An 18,846-nucleotide genomic window follows, 5' to 3' on the forward strand; every position below is an offset into this window, starting at 1 on the left:
TCTATGGCATCTCATTAACATTTATTGCCCCACACTTTCTTAGAAGCAGCATCTTTGAAAACAAGGACTGAAAAGAAGCTTCACCATCATACATGACGATGCTAGAGTATTTATATTTGCCTGTGATAAATTGGCATGTGACGGGCAAGCATGCAAAGACAGACAAAGCTGCATGCTGAAAAGGGCACACAAGTTACTACTATCATGAGGAGGAGGTGGCAGGCCAAGGTTTGAGTTATTTGGGGGAGGATATTTTTCATAGGGCATTGGCACCAACTATTCCTTTGGAGCCAAGGGGGCAATGGTATTACTGCCCTGCCTTACTCCACAGTTGAGTTGGTTTTTTAAATGTAAGTTAAGGCTTCTCTAGGGCCAGTCCTTACTATTAGGTAGGATGACACAGCTCAGCTTATATGGTGGGTTTGCAGGGGGGTCACAATTAAGAAACAGCAAATAGTCAATTATTAAATCTGTTACTATATCTTTGCCATCATGGAAGGTTCCATTTGCCCCCTCCCCCAGTAAATGCCAAAATGTCTTAGAGTTTCCTCCAGTGCTCTGTTGTGTCTACTGAAAATCTTATTGATGGATGAAACAGATGATGGGTTGTTTAGGTAAAGGTAAAGGGACCCCTGACCATTAGGTCCAGTTGTGGCTGACTCTGGGGTTGCGGCGCTCATCTCGCTTTATTGGCCAAGGGAGCCGGTGTACAGCTTCCAGGTCATGTGGCCAGCATGATTAAGCCACTTCTGGCGAACCTGAGCAGCACACAGAAACACCATTTATCTTCCCACCGGAGCTGTACCTATTTATCTACTTGCACTTTGACGTGCTTTTGAACTGCTAGGTTGGCAGGAGCAGGGACCGAGCAATGGGAGCTCACCCCGTCGCGGGGATTCGAACCGCCAACCTTTTGATCGGCAAGCCCTAGGCTCCGTGGTTTAACTCACAGCGCCACCCGCGTCCCTGATGGGTTGTTTACAAGATGGTAAATTTCCATAGTTTGCATATAACCGTTTTGATGGGCAGATTGCAGATCAGGTTTGTAAACACAATCTAAGAAAGCAGGGAGACATCAGGTTTTACTATATTGTCTGTAGAAGATGACTGATCAGCAACTGACTTATCCATTGGTTACATGCACACCACAGCAAGTTATTGTTTGGTAAATGTTTAGCTGCATTCACCACCAAGCAACAGGACTTGGGGTTCATCTGCTTGGAGATTTTGAAAGTATCCCACCAAGCATTTTACAATAGCTTTTGTAAGGATGAAGACAACCAGTTGCTCTGAAGCAGGGATGAGAAACCATTTTTCAGTCTGAGGGCCACAATCCCCAATGGACAACTTTCTGAGGGCGGCATTGCTAGTGGCGGTGGGCATGGTTAGCAGCGAAAGTGGGGGGATGTGACTCGTTCCTTTGTACAGTAGGCTACATTCTAACCACACAAAAGTATGAGATTACTATACATCCACACACCCATCTTTCTGTTTTCAATTCCAGCCAGGCAGAAGAACACAAAAGCTACAGAGCAGGGCTGGTAAGGTCAGGGGAGAAGGGTGTGGTCCAGAAAGAGGTGTGACCACATAGGGAGGTCTGGAGGGTGGCCTTTGGTCCCTGATTCCCCACCCCACTCTAAAATGTGGTGAAACTGAAGTAGCAATAGCCGGTGAAGCATTTTGCGCTGAGAAAACCCTGTTAGCAACCACGGGATTGTATGTTGCTGGTTTCAGCATCTCCTGTCTCTACTGCCAACTTATAAAGTTATGAGCTGGAATTTCCCTCCTCCAGTGGCTGCTGGAGGTTTTGCCTAGTGAACCACCTAGCCGCTTTAAACCCACATTTGCTGCCGTAATAGAATGTTGTTGAAAAGTCAATTTTTTATATTTTGAAGGAAGCATGAAGAAGAAGCATACAGTAGGTGAGAAAAGAAAACTTGTAAACATAGGTTGTTACATCTCTGCTAGAAAAGGAGATTCTGGTGCTGGCACTGGGACAACAGGGACACCTTGCAGTTTGCGATGTATTTAGTATCAATTCCACGCTGCATGTTATTGATCAAAAACACCCTAATATTTGCTGCGACTTTCTTTCAGATATTGTAAAGAAATCTTGCATAACTAACAGAGCAGACATAAATTTTGAAAATTATGGCTCGAATGAATCATTATTACAAGCATGTACTCCACTTCAAGTTGTCAGGATACTGGTAATATTCATTCAACAATTTTTATTTATTTATTTATTTTAAATAGTCTGGGTTTACATTCAGAAAAATACTGCACACATGATGCTCAATGCTTAGACCAACTAGCAAGCTATTACAGCACAGTTAGTCCAATCCTGAAAACACCAGAAATGCTTAAATCTCTAAAAATAATAATAATAAAAAATCAATAGACATAATATTTACCTATGCATTCCTTTTAACAAAATGATTAAGCAGGAGCTATTTTTTTTTGCTGGATTGCAGTTCCATTCAAAACAATGCTCATGTAACACATTTATACTGTAATCCTGTACATGCTTATCCAGAAAAAAACCCCACTGAGTTCAATGGCCTTACTCCCAAGATTGCACTGAACACAGAAGGATCTAGGCAGACTTTCTCTGAATTATGGCAAAACCTTAATCCAAAATTCCATATTCTGTCACCAGTAAGACTTTCTGAGATAACTCTTGTTGCAAACAGCACCCTACACACCAAACCAAGCACCCCTAACATTAACAATTCAATATCAGTTTCTGTAAAGTAGCCCAGTAGACACACCCAAGGGAACTCTTTAAAATATAGGTTTAAAAGGAAAAAGAGAGGTATCCAGATGTATAGATGGGGAATTCCTAGTAATCTTGAAAATGTGATAACATTATAAAAAAAATATTCAGGAATAATATATTAGGGAATGCAGTGCTGCAAACTGAAGAACAAAACTTTGATTGTAATCCATGTAAAGATCCCACTGATTCGTATGGAACTTATCAGAGATTATAGTATAGTGGTTAACAAACTCAGTTAAGAATTCCTGCTTGAGTTGTAATGAAGGGGTAGTTTGGCTGTAAGGAGAAGCCATTGTTTCCTGCTATGTGTACAAGCTTCAGGGTTATGTATTTCTTCACTGCTCCCGCCTCCTCTTGCACAGCTGTGAAGAGGAGAGTGGAAGTTTTTGCTTCCAATTTTAAACAAACAGAACAATTTTATTTAAACTTGTCAAACTCTCTTTAAAGTGCAATTAGTTAGAATGAGCCAGGATCAAACCAAGGTTTCAGATCCCAGCTTATTTTGGAACCAGAATCTCCCAAGTTTCAAGAAAATGGATTCTGACTTCATCCTTGTGACAACATACAGGGAGAGGAAGGGGAGGGTCTGAGGCCAAGGCTCACACATGTGGTAGTAAACCCGTTACATCTGCATGAGTCCTGTCGTTGCTGGCACCTGTCCATCTCAAGAGACAATGGAGTGCGCTTCCGGGGATGAAGTCAAACTGCCGCATTAGCAGCAGTGAAATGACATCTCTGGGGCACAAAGCCTGGGCAATGTGTATGGAGGACCTAGGGTGCCCAGATAAGACCCATCTTTTGGCCTCGCTGATGTGGTTCAAAGAAAATCACAGCACCAGCTTGGCTGCAGGAGATGCCAGAAGGAGGTGTACAAGGCATCGTCCAACCATCTTAGGAACTCCACTCCGGATTTGTGTAGGGTTTACTCCTTAGCCTTTTCTTCACCCAAAGATATCCTGCAAGGCAGCAGAGGATTAGGATCAGAATTTTCCTTCTCCTAGATGGGCTACCTTCCCATGTTGACAAACCCCATATTCCAAATGTATATTAAATGCTTCGACAATAGTCTAAAAAAACTATATAAATTGTTATTTCTGTCACCAACAGACATAGGGTAACAGTATTACCAGCAACTAAAATATACTCTTTCATAGTTCCTGAGGGTGGGAAGTGGTAATCTGCTAGCATGTTTTAGAAGTATAAATCATTTGAAGTTATTAGTCGAGTTACTAGCGTCAAGTAGTCCAGTTGGGCAGAATGGATACTGAATTCAGATTCAGATTAGACTAGACCATAGGGCACAGGGAATATGAAAACTCTAGTATAGTACAGACCATGATTAAGAAAGGTTTCTAGCTGAAAGAAAAGCAGCGCATTTGAACCTGTCCAAAATCTAATTAAAACTTTCTCTGTCAGGGAAACATCCCTGTTAAAGAAACATGCTGATCTTCGAGGCTGTTAAAATATTTTCGTATTGGGGCATACCTAGATTATGGAAGAAACAAATTCTCTGGACTTGTGTAGTACATGCTTCATTAATCTTAATACATAAATGAGAAGCACACCAAGAATAAGCTAACGGAGCCTTCATATTTGAACAGCTCCTACTGATGAGCTTATATAAGCTTTCAGACAGCTAATCAGCAAGAAAGGTATAGCCTTATTTGCTTTCTCTCTGTAGCTCTACAGACTTTTGATCATAAATTTTAAAATATGTTGAAGTGGTGAATTCATAGAAATATTGCTGAGGAGTGAAAACCTGTGATGTTTGGCAGAAATTTATCTCTAATCTTCTGAAGCGTTAGAGAGCTATACAGATGGTACCTGCCCAGAGATTTCAAGGGAGGGTCATATCTGGCTCTAAGCCTTCCCGTCCTTTCTTAATGGTACATTCATAGCTCATATTGCATGCCACCAAGTCATTTCATCAACAGCATTATCAGTTCATTCACTCTTCTCTATCTCAGCAGCCCTTCCTCATAAGATAATATAAAATCGAGCCATTCATTCATTTTCTTCAACTCATTCATCCTCTTCCTTCTTTCAAGAAAAGAGGTTTATGTAATTTGTCTAGGAATGAGGATTTATCTAATTTTAATATGTTTAGTCATCCTTTCTGGTCTAAGAAACACAGAGAGACATGATGATATGCTGCTGTTGAGGCCATAACTTGCCCCCTTGTCATCCGATGTTCTTCCTTCTTGCGTAGAACCTGGCTGAGATGCTCTGTCTGCTGCCACCCTTAAGTCCACAGTTTGGCTGAGATCCAGAGGGGCACCCATGCAATTTTATGAAAAATCCGGTCTTACCAGTGAAGTTGAGAGAGAGAGAAATCTGGCTAAAACTTGCTTCCTACTTCTACTGGTGTAGGAGCCCCCTTTGTAACTGCTGGGGTGTAGGTGTACCAGAAGCCAGCCAGTAGTGACTGGTTTTACCCTGCTGTAATGCTGGCTAGCATCCCTGCTCCCAACACACTCAGCCAATTTGGAAGAGCTTATTAAGAGGGAAGGGAATGTCAGCCTGTCAGTCGACAGGAAAAATGTCTTCTCTCTGGTCTACTCATTCTCTATACATGGGTGGACCTCCAGAGTCTAGGTTACTGTGTCTCTGGTGACTCTGCTTTTCATTGTGTTACAGTTAGAGCACTAAGAAGTCCATTGCTATGGTCACAGTCACAAGCTGATGGGTCCAGGAAGAAAACAATCCTGGGGTTTAGATATAGAATGAGCAATCCTCTTTTAGTATTGTTACCACTCACCCCTTGTCACAATTGATGTTGAATCCTATACCTGGTGCTGGGACAGGAGCTGCCGCAGGAGCTGTCGTCGAGAGATGAGTTAGGTGAAATACCCACTCTCTCACCCAAGCAAGTGGTCCTATAAGGGGCCTCGAGGCTACTAGGCATGTGCCAGCCCACCTTCTGGTCTGTTGCCATTGCCACACATCCAGGTGGCTAGGTCATGGTTGCAGGAAAGGTGCTATCGATTTTCAAACGTTTTTACAGCAAGCCTCTGGCAGCACACAGGTTGTCAGAAGTAGGACCCCTGCCTGTATGTCAGGGGTGAGGAAATGGATCAAGCTGGAGCCTTCTCTTCACATGGGCCAAGTTTGACAAGTAGACAAGGCCACTGCACTCAGGTGTTTTCCAAGTCCTGATGATCAATTGTTTGTTAGGTCTTCAAAGTGCTTTGCAAAGCTCTATGAAAGCAGGAACCACCAGGTGATTGTTGTCATAGCCCTATCCTAAGCCCTGTTGCTGAGCAACCAAGTGCAGAGCTGTGTGGGATGGGAGGCCAAACAAACAGGAGATAGGAGTCTCTGAGATATGTTTGCTGGTAAGCCAAGTCCACATGAGAAGTCTAGAGTGTTCTGAGGGTTGGGCAAACAGCTGTCCATGTAGTTCAATGTTCTAGGGGTCAAGGAAACCAAGCGATCACAAAGCCAAGGGTCCAGATGGGGAGCAGCAAGGTAGGGCCAGTAACCACAGGTGTTGTTCCCAGCATCTGACTGCTGACAAAAGGCCCTGTTTAAGAAAGCTGAAGCCAACTGGTTCTCATCCATGCCTTCTCCTCCATTGTCCTCAAAGGCCAACCAGCTGCAGGTGGAGTCAGTCCATTTTCCCTCCCTTCAGACTGCTGTTCAGTAGGGAAGGTTGACTCCTGGCCCATGACAATTGTCAAGCATGTGGGTGTGGCCTGGCCTGGCCAAAAATGGATAAGAGGTTTCCCACTACTACTTGTAAGGCATACCTTGCCACTGAGAAGCTGTATCCAATAAAAGTTGTGACTGGTTTTCCGAAGAACTTCTGTCTCACTTCCGTCCCTCCTCTGTCTAGATCCACTCCTGTCTGAAGGCTTAAATCTGCCATGACAAAGATTTTTCAGAACCATCAGCAGTTCTTTATAGAGTCCTACCCCTTTCCAAGTATATTACCTTTATGTTTTTCATAACTGAAGTTGGAGAAACTTTCTGGTATAGAGAGTCCCAATGCTCCATAGTAAAATGTTTCAAAAGCAGACATGCTTTTCAGACTGCAAAACCACAAGACAGCTATGCTATTTTGTCCTGTGAACTTTTCATTGGCTGCTTTTCACTGGCGGCTGGGATGCATTGGAAAAAACACGTGTGTCTATATTGTCTATGTATATATCTTTTTTAAAAAGTTAAATGAATGAATAAATGAATGGCTCTGGGTGAGTGACAAACTGTACATATATCAAGACATATAAAAGATCACACAGAGATCATTACAATAAAAACATCACAGTACCCAAAGCCATTTTTTAGATCTCTCTCTCACCATTGCACTCATGCTCCCACCCTGGTCTTCCCTCAACACTAGTTGAATTCCTCAAAACAGAAAACCGAGTAAAACACAAGGCTATTAAAATGTGATCTGCTTGCGGTGGCTGCATTCTGCTATGCTGATAGCAGCTGCTTCCATACACAGGCAGAGCCTGCAGCTTCATACACTACCACATGTTCCTTTAACTTAGGTATCATGGTGGCATGGAAACCTGCAGGTTGTGTTCATGGTCAAGAAGCCACACAAAGTATTTGCTACTAGCAGGGATCAGCCATCACAGGCATACAGGGTAGGGTGTGGGGTTGAGTTGTGTCCTATATGAATCGTTCAAGAATAGAAAAAGAGAGAGGTGAAGTTGGATAGGTATTTGTTCATTTGGATTTCATGGCCTTGCAGCAGGATCTGGATTATTTCACGATCCATTAATAATAATGGAAATGTCACAAAGGTATCTTACAGACTACCATTAGTCATACTTAGCCAGAAAATTAGAGAGAGAGGAAAAAAACACGTGGTACTGCTGAATGCTCCCAAAAGCTTGCAAGCGAAAAGACAAGTGCCCTGATTCAGCTCTAGTTGTGCACAGGTCTATGTGACTAAATGTGAATGAGCTAAGCTGAGAGTAATGCAGCGCAGGCCATTAGCTTCCAACTGCACACTCAATGCATGGCTCCTGAGCTTGCAAGTGAAACATGCAGCACTGGAGTTTAGAAAACTTCTGAGTATGGATCACCTCATCTAGATCAGGCTGAGCAAGCAGTTATAGCCATTTATGCAGAAGTATTCATCAGAATACTAAATGCAGATAAAAATGTTTATGGAAGCATCTGACAAAAAACAGAACAAAGTGTAAATTTTAGAAATGGGATAATCCACCAAGCAGGATAGGGACCAGATGATGATGATGATGATGATTTTATTATTAATCATTTTGAAATCAATCCTGTGGCTAACAGGGTGTTCTGAGAACACCCTTACTCATTGAGCAAGTAATAATAATCTGTGTTCAAAAATTACAATTATATCCTGGAATTTTAATGATTTGCTCAGAAGGAACCCTTTTGGCTGCAAAAAAATTTACTCCAGGATAAAAATGAGAATTATACTAAAAGGTATTTATGCTACATTGTTTGGGTATGCTTTCATCCCAATTTTTAATATGTTACTTAGATGTAAACCTTGGTAGCTTCAATGAAACTTTCTTCCAAATGACTTGTTGAGATCAGAATAATTCCTCTATGATATCACTATAAGGGGTCTGAAGACATTTCATACAAAACACAGTAAAAAAAAAAAAGTTTCTCATTTTACCCCAATTCAAGTTAATGTCCTGGATTTTCTAGTTTTGTTTTCTTATTGTTTTGTTCAAACAAGACAGAAAGTTGGTCTCTTATAAATGACTCATCTCTTAGAATTTGGCCACTTCTCCTGTAGTTAGTTTCCAGAAACCAAAATCTAGCTTTCTAAAATTGCTTGGATTGTTATTCCCACTGGATTTCATGCACACATTCAACCATGAGCTTCAATTCTATTGTCGTGTCTCAGTAGAATAGGGGGATAAGAAAACCAGACAGAGATATCAATTGTACTTCAGAAACAGGCCTTGTCTTATGATACCTTGCCAATCATAATAAACAGTTTCTGTGAAATCCTACGCAACACAACAGTGGAGAATCTTTACTCCATATTATCAGAAAGAAAATCCCGGCAGGAACATTTGCCAACTATTGATCGATCTCCACAATCCGAACCACACAGTGTGCCACCAATATCCTATCTCATTCCTAGCTATCAGCTAACAAATAGCAGTCTCTTCCCAGACAGCCTCCTGTCTGTCATATGAAGCAATAGCCATGACAAAATAATTAATGCAAAATAATTCTCTAGTTGCTGAAAGGATAGCTTAATTAAAGCTATCGTCCTCAACCATTTATTTTATAAAAGCCCCACTGAAGTAATTTGGGCTACTCTAGAGACAATTGATTATGCTTTTAGACTTGTTTGAACAAATTCAGATTTCCCACAAGAAATTAGATGAAATATTGACATAGGTGATCACTCCACAATAACCATCATTTAAAAGGCCATCATGTACCACCTGCATTTAATCTATTTTACAGCTTCCTTTACAAATAAGTTGTTTTTGGCTGCCAAATTTAAAGGCACAGGTGAGAACTTATGAATAAACAATACATGTTGCATTCTGGGTAATTTCCAAAAAGAAGAAGTCTCCAGTTATATGTTCTGTAAGGAAGACTCACTATACGATTAGTTTTCTGTGCAGTGTATGTCTAACATGCTCACATAAGGCCTCAGATCTAGTGTACAATATGAGAACCTAGATTAGTTTATTAAGGGAACTTTCCAAAGGAATGGGACTCTCGTGTGGTATAAATTACAAGTTAAATACAGTGGTACCTCGGGTTACATACGCTTCAGGTTACATATGCTTCAGTTACAGACTCCGCTGACCCAGAAATATTACCTTGGGTTAAGAACTTTGCTTCAGGATGAGAACAGAAATCGTGCTCTGGCAGCGCGGCAGCAGCAGGAGGCCCCATTAGCTAAAGTGGTGCTTCAGGTTAAGAACAGTTTCAGGTTAAGTACAGACCTCCGGAACAAATTAAGTACTTAACCTGAGGTACCACTGTATTGTATCATAAAGGGTACTAATAGACACACTTCACAGGGTATGAAGTACAAACCAGAATGGAACCAACAGCAGGCTTCACCAGCCTGGTACCATCCGGATGTTTTGTACCACATCTCCCATCAGCCCTAGACTGATAGGCTGATAGGAACTGCCAGATAGCTGTGTCGTATCCTGTATTTCTGAAGGCTTCTCACTGTGAGAGGAAACCTTGCAATGGGTTTGCCCGACCTGTAAACAGCAGGAAGCAGGAAAACCTCAATAGTTGCATTTATTAATGAACTACAGAGCAGCAATGCAACAAAGCAGCTAGAACTTGCTACTCAAACACTAAGGTTCCAACTAGTTCCCAATGAACTAAGGAACTGTGCCTAGAGAAGGGAATTCCTACTACAGTGCAGACCTGTCTTTTAAGGAAACAGGCCACACACAAAACAAGCTGTCTGTTGTTCTGGGGGCACAATTTTAAAAAAGAAAGATCTTGCTGGATCAGATCAAAGACCCGTCTAGTCCAGCTACCTCTTCTCATTGAACTAACCAGTTAATTCAAAATAATAGCCTCCTCTATTGCTTAACCTGATGTAGATTAGATTCCCTATCAAGGTCATAAACCCTGAATGTGTGTGTGTGTACGTGCATGCGTGTGATGTGTGTGATGTGCGTGTGTACACAAACACACAAAATCCTACTTTTGGACAAAATGGTCAACCTTTCAAAAGGGTAACTTTCAATTTAGAAAAAAAAATACTGGAAAACCAAAAATTATGAAATATTCAGCTTAGTAAAACTTATTATTTATAGTAAACAGTTTATTATGGCAGTGAGCATATGTACTTTAAAATCCTGTATAATAGTAATTCTATAAAGGGTTCTTTTAAAAAAATCAGAATATAAAAATGTAATAAAGATAAAACTTTGGCACAGCTAGAACATCTTTCAGTACAGTCAACTTCCTTTCATGCTTATCAAATTATTTTCAGCAAAATTTCCATCAAGGCAATATTTAAAACATTCACAAATATAAATGAAGGGCCTGGGGCTTTTTGAAAACCAGGCAGATATATTAGTACTGTGTGTTGCTTTCTCAAGAGCTTCCAGTAATACATCTTATGACTTTAAAAACCAACTATGTGTTATCAACTATGTGACCTGATTATATATATATCTTTACTTGGAAGTCTTGCTCTGTTCAAGGTAAGGGTGCAATGGACTGCAGCTTTCCATCAAATTTCTAAACAAAAAGCAAAAATAATTTTCTAAACTGAGGCTTCATTGTTCACTGTATTGGTCTTCTGTTTGGGGACTACTTAATAAAACTAGTGCGTCAGTGAGCAAAGCACATGCATTTTTTTGCAATCTCATGATTTCAAAATGTTGTCCTGTGCACCTGAGTGGAAAAATCAATTATTTAAGAGTCAAGAGCTAGGAGAAGCTCTTCTGAGAGTGGATGGGGAAGTAGGAGAATCAATAATGGGAGGAAAAAACTACACCTATGTCCCTTGCTGCCAGCTGAAAGGCTGACCAAAATGAATAACTGAAATGATTATCTAGAAGACAGTAGTTTGGAAAGTATTTAGTTACGTCTCAAACCATTTACAGCAGGAAAATGTCACATTTGCAGACACCCTCAGTGATTCCTGTTATATATATTTACCAAATTTGTTAGGATAATATGGCCGCAGCAAGAGTATTAATTACCATAATTCCTTGTTTGGAATATCTGTAAAATTAACTAATGAAAAATATGGTTTCAATGAATCTAGGACAGCCTTGTTTAGAAATGACTTTTGGCAGTGTTCTTAGAAACAAATGTATAAATGTGATTTTGCTTCTCTTTCTCATAAAATATGTACCATCTGGCAAGCAAATATCAAGAATACTTGTTCCAGAAGTTTATGTTAAATGATTTTAGTTTAATGAAATGGAACAGCTTAAGGTGGTGTGTTCTTTTCCTCCATGTGCAAAGTAGAACAAAATAAAAACAGATCAAGCACTTTCTGTTTTTATGCTATACAAAAACAAGTGCCTTCTTACTATGCAATGCATGTTATTCCACTACATAGTGCAAATACATTGCCAAGCATATTTTGAGCAACAGAAGGCTAATGCGATTACAAAGTTAAGACTAATTTGTGTCTTTTATAATCTAATTTATGCCTCTTTGAGGAGTCATATTTGACCCCCATTCCCCTGACTGACTGATGCCAGGCGAATTGCCTGGTTTTCAATAAAAGTATTTGGTATCAATAAGCCAAACGGATGTGGCCAGAGGGGTCTGAGCAAGGGCCTTATTTTATTTCGTAACCTTGACATGGATAAAGCTATATATTTGTAAAAGGAAAGCCATAGTCTATTCAGCAACATTGTGTCAGCATTACTCACCAAGTGGAATTAAAAACTGCACTACAGTTACCATGACAACCAGCTGTCTCCTACATACAGCATCAGTTTGGATTTGTGCAGGCCATTTCCAACAAAGATTTAAGTCAACAAATTCAGTCTTACCCTGAGGTAAAACCTGGTTTAAGAACAAACAAATAAAATTATGGAGCTGAACGTATTTCGGCTCTAGATGTTTACCTTTCCTAAATCATTATTATGCCTTTACCCTTCAGCTTTCTGTAGTGACTTTGACCAGAAACTTATCGGGGAGAGTGGGCAAGATGGACCCGTTCAAACAAATAATGGGATAGACAGAATTCCTGTCCCAGTATTTAGCCATTTTTAAGTATAGCCACCATTTTATAGGATAGCTAATCCCTACCACCACCACCATACACGCTGAGTTTTTAAATCAGGTATTGTTTTGGAAGCCACACCGTAAGAGAAAATACGTGTGGATTATCAATATTGACAGCCGTCTTTTAGGTCCCTTGCTTTGTAATGTATTACAGTTCCAAAGTAAGGGACTTGCTGATTCCCCTTTGCTTTAACAATTCTGCAAATTAGCTTCTGAGCTGAGGAGTAAAGCTTGCATAACTAAATAAATAATTTAGGGCAAGCTGGTTAGAAGAGAAAGCACTGTCCCCAATAGTCCAATATATTATACGCTAATATTTATCACCATCTAATTATGTTCTAAAGCATGGCATGGATTTTCTTGTACAAAGACAATGTATCATTATTATCCACTAGGGGAAATGCTTACACTATTGCTTTCAAAAATCCTTCAAGGGAGAAAGGGAGAAAGGCCAGAAAAATGAATGCAAAGGGCAATACTTATATATATATATAAGTAACTGCTGGTATCTAAAGCTCTGTGAGCCTCTGGTGCACATGGAAAGCTCTTCCTGAGCAGAGGTGGAATAATTCACTAATGAAGTAAGGGTTGCTACAGGGCTGGGGAACCTGCGGCCCTCCCATCCCACTTAACCACTGGCCAACCACACCTGGAGGACCACAGGTACCCTGCCCATGATTTAATTAGTACAGTGGTACCTTCGTTCTCAAACTTAATCCATTCTGGAAGTCCGTTCCAAAACCAAAGCATTCCAAAACCAAGGCACACTTTCCCATAGAAAGTAATGCAAAATGGATTAATCCGTTCCAGACTTTTAAAAACAACTCCTAAAACAGCAATTTAACATGCATTTTACTATCTAACGAGACCATAAAATGAAAGCAATAAACAATGTACTGCAGTCACACAATAAATAAATCAGTAGGTGAACTGGGTTCCACACAGTCACAAAAAAACAAACAAAAAAGAGCCGGAAAAAACACAAAATAAACAGCAAAAACAGACAGACCTCAGCGTAACACTCAGAACGGTAGTGTGGCACTCAAAATGGGGCACGTTCGGCTTCCGAAAAAAGTCTGCAAAGCGGAACACTTACTTCCGGGTTTGCAGGGTTTGGGTTCTAAGTTGTTTGAGTACCAAGACATTTGAGAACCAAGGTACCACTGCACATGTGGCTAATTCCATAACAATGAAATCATTGTGCAACTCATGGAGTATATGTCACATACACCAAGCCCTCCATGCGCACTACAACCCTTCCAACAGAGCTGACATTATGGAGGAAGTTCACACTTAACCAGGAAGTATAAATGATTCATATAATCTCTGAAAATAGTGTGACACACAACTATTAAGCTGTACTAACTACTAGCAACTCTCCGACTTTAATTTGGAAAGTTCTTGTCGTTTGTATTTTTGTTGATAAATGTAATGTTGTCCAAAAGCGAGCTAACTTTGATTTTAAAAGCAGATAAATTATGGGGATTTTTAAAAGAAAGGTAATCAAATTTTGTTTATCACAAGTGAAATAGATACGTTTGTATTGTATCCTCTTTCCTTTCAAGTTAAATAAGTATTATTCATTTAAAAAGGGGGGGGGCAAACAAAACATAAATGATATTCTAGCAGTACGTATTTAGTTCGTACAACCTATTAACAAACCTCTCCATCCGGAAAAAAGGAAAACAAAATGCACAATAATATTCTTATAAATCGTCATGATGGAACAGTGTTATATGTTTAATATCCAAAACATAAACCTTCCATTCTAAGAAGAATCAACTCTGCACCTTTCTCGAAGTGAGTCCTATATGGTTTACACTGCTCTTACTCAGAATTGGTGAGGTTGGACTGCCAACAGTACTGTTACCTCTGGCTACTTCCCTACTTAAATAAATTAGTAGGTGCATCACATGCAGACATCAGAGGCTAGATGTCGGGAGTCCTGATTTGAAATTAACCCAGAAAAGAATTAATTAATTTTTTATGAATCTGTACTTTTTGGATTAATTATGAATCAGGTTATGGAAGAGAGGGGTCACACATTTTAAAATGATGTTTATCTGAAAGTGTTTAGGGAAGAAGAAAAAAGCGAGCCTTTAAAATGGAACCTGTTCTGTGGCATTTAAAATCTGTGAAAACAAAATGAAAGAAGAGATGGCAGGCATAATTTCAATCCCATAAATGACTAGAACATTTAGCAAAGGGTATAGCAGGTAAAGTGCATTTCACAACTGACACCGCATTGTGAAGACCTACACAGCAAAGTGGTAACAAGATCTGTGTTCTCCTGTCCAAAAAACTGACATTCAGCCACATATGCTTGACTTGTTTGATGCTGGGAGTGAGGAACCAGGACAAGGTGATATGGGGGGAGGGGAAGAGATGTTTACTTTGAGTTTCTGTGATCTAACTCTGCTTCTTTACACTACTGCAATTTCTGTCAACCTTTATCTTTAGCAAAGCTCCTCAAAGGTAATTATTTTCCATAATTAATTCTTAATAGTACAGAAATGCATATGACCTCAGTGATCACTACTTTAACCAAAATTATCCCTGACAGACTTTGCAGAGGGGCAACGCCGCAGGTATGAAGAGATGAATTGACTGTTGTCTCAATATAACTTGACGTAATTGAGGAAGGATGTTTGTATGGATGCAAGATACTAGAGGCAAAACCTCAATTCCATTTTCTTTGTGGACACAGGTTTCCCGCCTGGGATTGGGATTTACTCCTAAATGGGCTGAACTCAACGTAACTACAGTAGCTCAAAGTCCCAAAACATCTGGAAAAGCCGTATCTCTCTCCCCCACCCCCACCCCCGGCAAGCTCTAGCAACATGCAGTGCTGTTCTCCACCGTGGCTGTACTAAGCTGGCACTCTTCCAGTTGCAGCAGGCTGACTACTTCATAAAGACAATCTAGGTCAGCTGCTGCTGCATATTCATCTTGCTTTGCTCCTACTACCATTCTTTGCTCCTACTACCATCCATTTCATGTCTAGGATGCTCTCTGTGTAAAGGGTCACAAGATCAGTGGAAGACAAACATTACCAGGCACGAGTGCATACCAACAGATGCGAACAGATGCAAAATTTTAGAGCCTTTTCACCGCAGTTCCAAGCCACAGTAATATAAGGTACTGGTTATCTTACAAATTGGATGGTTAATGATGGACTGTGAAATATAGGGGTAGTCAATGTGTTGTCCTCTAGATGTTGTTGGTTTGCCAACGCCCATCAACCCCAGCCTACATGACCAATGGTGAGGGATGATAGGCAGCGTCAGCAACACCTGGAGAGCAGCACATCATTTGCCCCTGGCTAAATATTACTGTGGCATCTATTAAATATAGGTTTGTTTATCTTTTTGGCTACCTGAATTCACAATATAATAATGTTCCGCTTTCCCGGCAGTGGGAAAGTCAAAGCTGGAATGATAGGAGTTAAGCCATGCAGGAGAGAGTATTGCCTAATAATATCGCTGTAATGGCAAATAACAGCAACATCCAGAAAATTTCTCCTTTTCTTAGATTAATGCTGCAGCACAAAGGTTATCCAGGAAGGAGCAATTATATCCAAGCTTGACAACATATATAGCTCCTTATTATACATCTTGATAGGCAGGGGACTAGAATGGATCAAAGCCATGAGGCAGTTTGTCAGGAGCACTGATGTTAAGAAGATATTCCTTTATTAATGTTAAATAAGTTAATTAGGGTTATGCCTTGCTGATTGCCCTCAGCTGTTGAACGCAGTCTTTGGAATGCAAGCAGCAAGAATGGCCCGGGGTCCTTAGTCATCTGCTTAGAGGGAAAGGGATTTGCTAGTTATTGGAGAAAGCCTTCTCTAGATTTGTAGTTAAGAGACAAGGCAGAGGAGAAAGCACATGTACCCCAACAAAAGTCACACGGCAATGTGCCTTGCATGCAGGTTAGTTACACCCTAAGATCAACATACCAAATCATTTCTGAAAATAAAAAGCAAATGAGAAAATGCAGTGATTTAGAATAATTATTGCCACATAAATTTCTTTTTTCAAGGGAAGTTGTAGAGAATATAAACTCTGCTGTGATTATCGTTCTTCGATCCCATGGGGGTAATTCTCATCTTCTGTTCCTTTCAATAAGGATGGCAAATTAAAAAATAGGAAAGTAGTTTCTTCCCAAGGGTAGCATGGCAAATGAAGACGTGGTTAAGGAAATGAGAGAGATTTCTGTAAGCAGTCCTGGCAAAAGGATGATTTGTGACTTGTCTTCATTTTCCTATTGACTCTGATACTACTGACTGAAGTACTGTATACAGAATAATATAAATTTGTGCTCTGTGCAATATCCTGTTCCTGCAAAGAATACTGTGCCTTGGATAATTTAAGGAATTTCATGGAAGAAAAGTTACCTCTTCCCCACTGTAGCACCTCCTGAAAAGTCTTTCTGGTGAGTTAGGGGGACACTCTAGAACAATGTGAGATGGGTACGGAGGCTGCTAGGGTTGGGGAATTTCCCCAATCAGACTTGGATGCTAAGAAAGAAAATTTCTGGTCTCCTGTCACCTCCTCCAGGAACCCCCAAGCCCCATCCCACATTGTTCAGGAGGGCTAACCCTCCATGGAAGATTTTAGGTAAGCAGAGGCAGAAGCAGGAGGGATAGGAAAATTCCCTTTCACTGACTACATTTAAGATTCAAACCTATACATTTATTTCTCACATAACTGTTGATATCCTATGAAAGCATTTCATAGGATGAAATACATCAATACATGATGAGCTACTATGTTTTGTGCCAGCTGCCATTTCCCCCTACTATGTCCCATAATGATACTATATCTGAGGTAGCCGTGCATTTTTTCAGCTACTGTGCATGTGTGCTCTGAAGATAAAAGGACTAGCTCATGGTTAGCCCGAGAGAAGGATCATGGAGTGTTAGGTGAAACCTATTATATTTATGATCTGAGAGCCCAAATTCTGCCACTGATCGTGACAATGATACCACTCTCAGATGTGTTAGCAGACCCTCTCCTGCCTAGGTGGACCACTCTGACTGCACATAATTTCCAGGATTATTAACAAATAAAATCCCCTTCTCCACCCCACCCCCACCTTGGGCTGTATGCTCATCTAATAATTCACAAGTAACTAAAAATACATTTCCCCCCAATTATTCCTAATATCAAGACTTTCTCCTCACTAGTAAATATAGTGCCGATTGGTTCCATCATTTTGGACCATGGCTGTTGTCACAAAGGCTGTCTTTATTACAGAACTAGATTTCTGTCACGGGCAGAAGTTCACCAGCAAGACATTTGTTAAAATGTGTGAGAGTTGTATTTGAGGTGAACATATCTGTTTTGCTTTCCTTAGTATCTATTGCATCAAAGACCTTAGCAATGGAAGAAGAGAAGAAAAGCCCCAGAATGCTATCACTATGTCAAACAAGTAATGCAGCAAATACAGAAATTTATTAAGAAATATTGTTTTTGAGCCATTTTTATCTCTGTCTGAGGGCTATGAAATCCCAACCCTTCAGCAGGATCTAAATTGGATTCCAGCTAAAGGTTTTGACTATGGCATATTCTGGTTGTGGTTTCCAATTATTTTTATTTGCTTACAGCACTTGCTAGAGGACAAGAGTTAGAAACAAAAAACAAAAACAAAATCAAGAATGAATCAGTAAGGAAGTAGCAAGAAGAAAGCATTTAGTCCCAGGCCACTCTGGACACATTTGTTATTAGTGACAGGTACTGTGAAATGAAGCGTAAACTGAAATCAAACCCATCTTTAAAGTTACATTAAACTGAACTGACAAGAACACTACATACAAGGGAGAAAGAGAAATGAATTGTTATATAGTGCTTTGATCTCAAAAAATGGGACCAGCACAGTACTTAATTTTAAAAACATAGTGGAATTCAGGCTAGGAGAAGGACTGTCTGCTGGCACTTTTAATCTGAAATACATTGTATCCCAAAGGTGCCAAAATATATTCTTCTCCTTCTTCTTTGTCTACTGAAAGGCAGTGCTTCTTTCCTGGGGGTCTGCAGGGGTCCGCATACCCCTAAACATTTTGTGAATCTTTGTACTTTTGCCTATTTACTGTATTTGTTTTTCCTGATTTGAACTATAAAATGGTGATTTTCTTGAGTCAAAATGGGTGTACCCCTAAACATTTTTTTTTAAAAAAAGCACTGCTGAAAGGTATCTAGAGATGATTAATAATAAATACCGTAAATAATACTGCTGAGAAGACATTAATGAATGTTACCTGGTTAAGGACACCAAAGTTTCTAACATGTTGCACCTTATGCCTTATGTTTATAGGCATTTAGGTTTCCTCTAATACTGAACATGGTCCCAATCTCAGTGATGGCTCTGGT

The 18,846-nt window shown here is 40.1% G+C and overlaps 1 protein-coding gene across 1 annotated transcript in view; it reads right to left on the reverse strand.

Annotated features, from left to right (window-relative positions):
- ADGRA1 (adhesion G protein-coupled receptor A1) overlaps positions 1-18,846 on the reverse strand; it is a 314,546-nt gene that overhangs the window by 78,117 nt on the left and 217,583 nt on the right. The window lies entirely within an intron of this gene.

The sequence above is a fragment of the Podarcis erhardii genome (genome assembly GCF_964252035.2).
Source record: "Podarcis erhardii genome assembly, chromosome: 5".
NCBI lineage: Eukaryota > Metazoa > Chordata > Lepidosauria > Squamata > Lacertidae > Podarcis > Podarcis erhardii.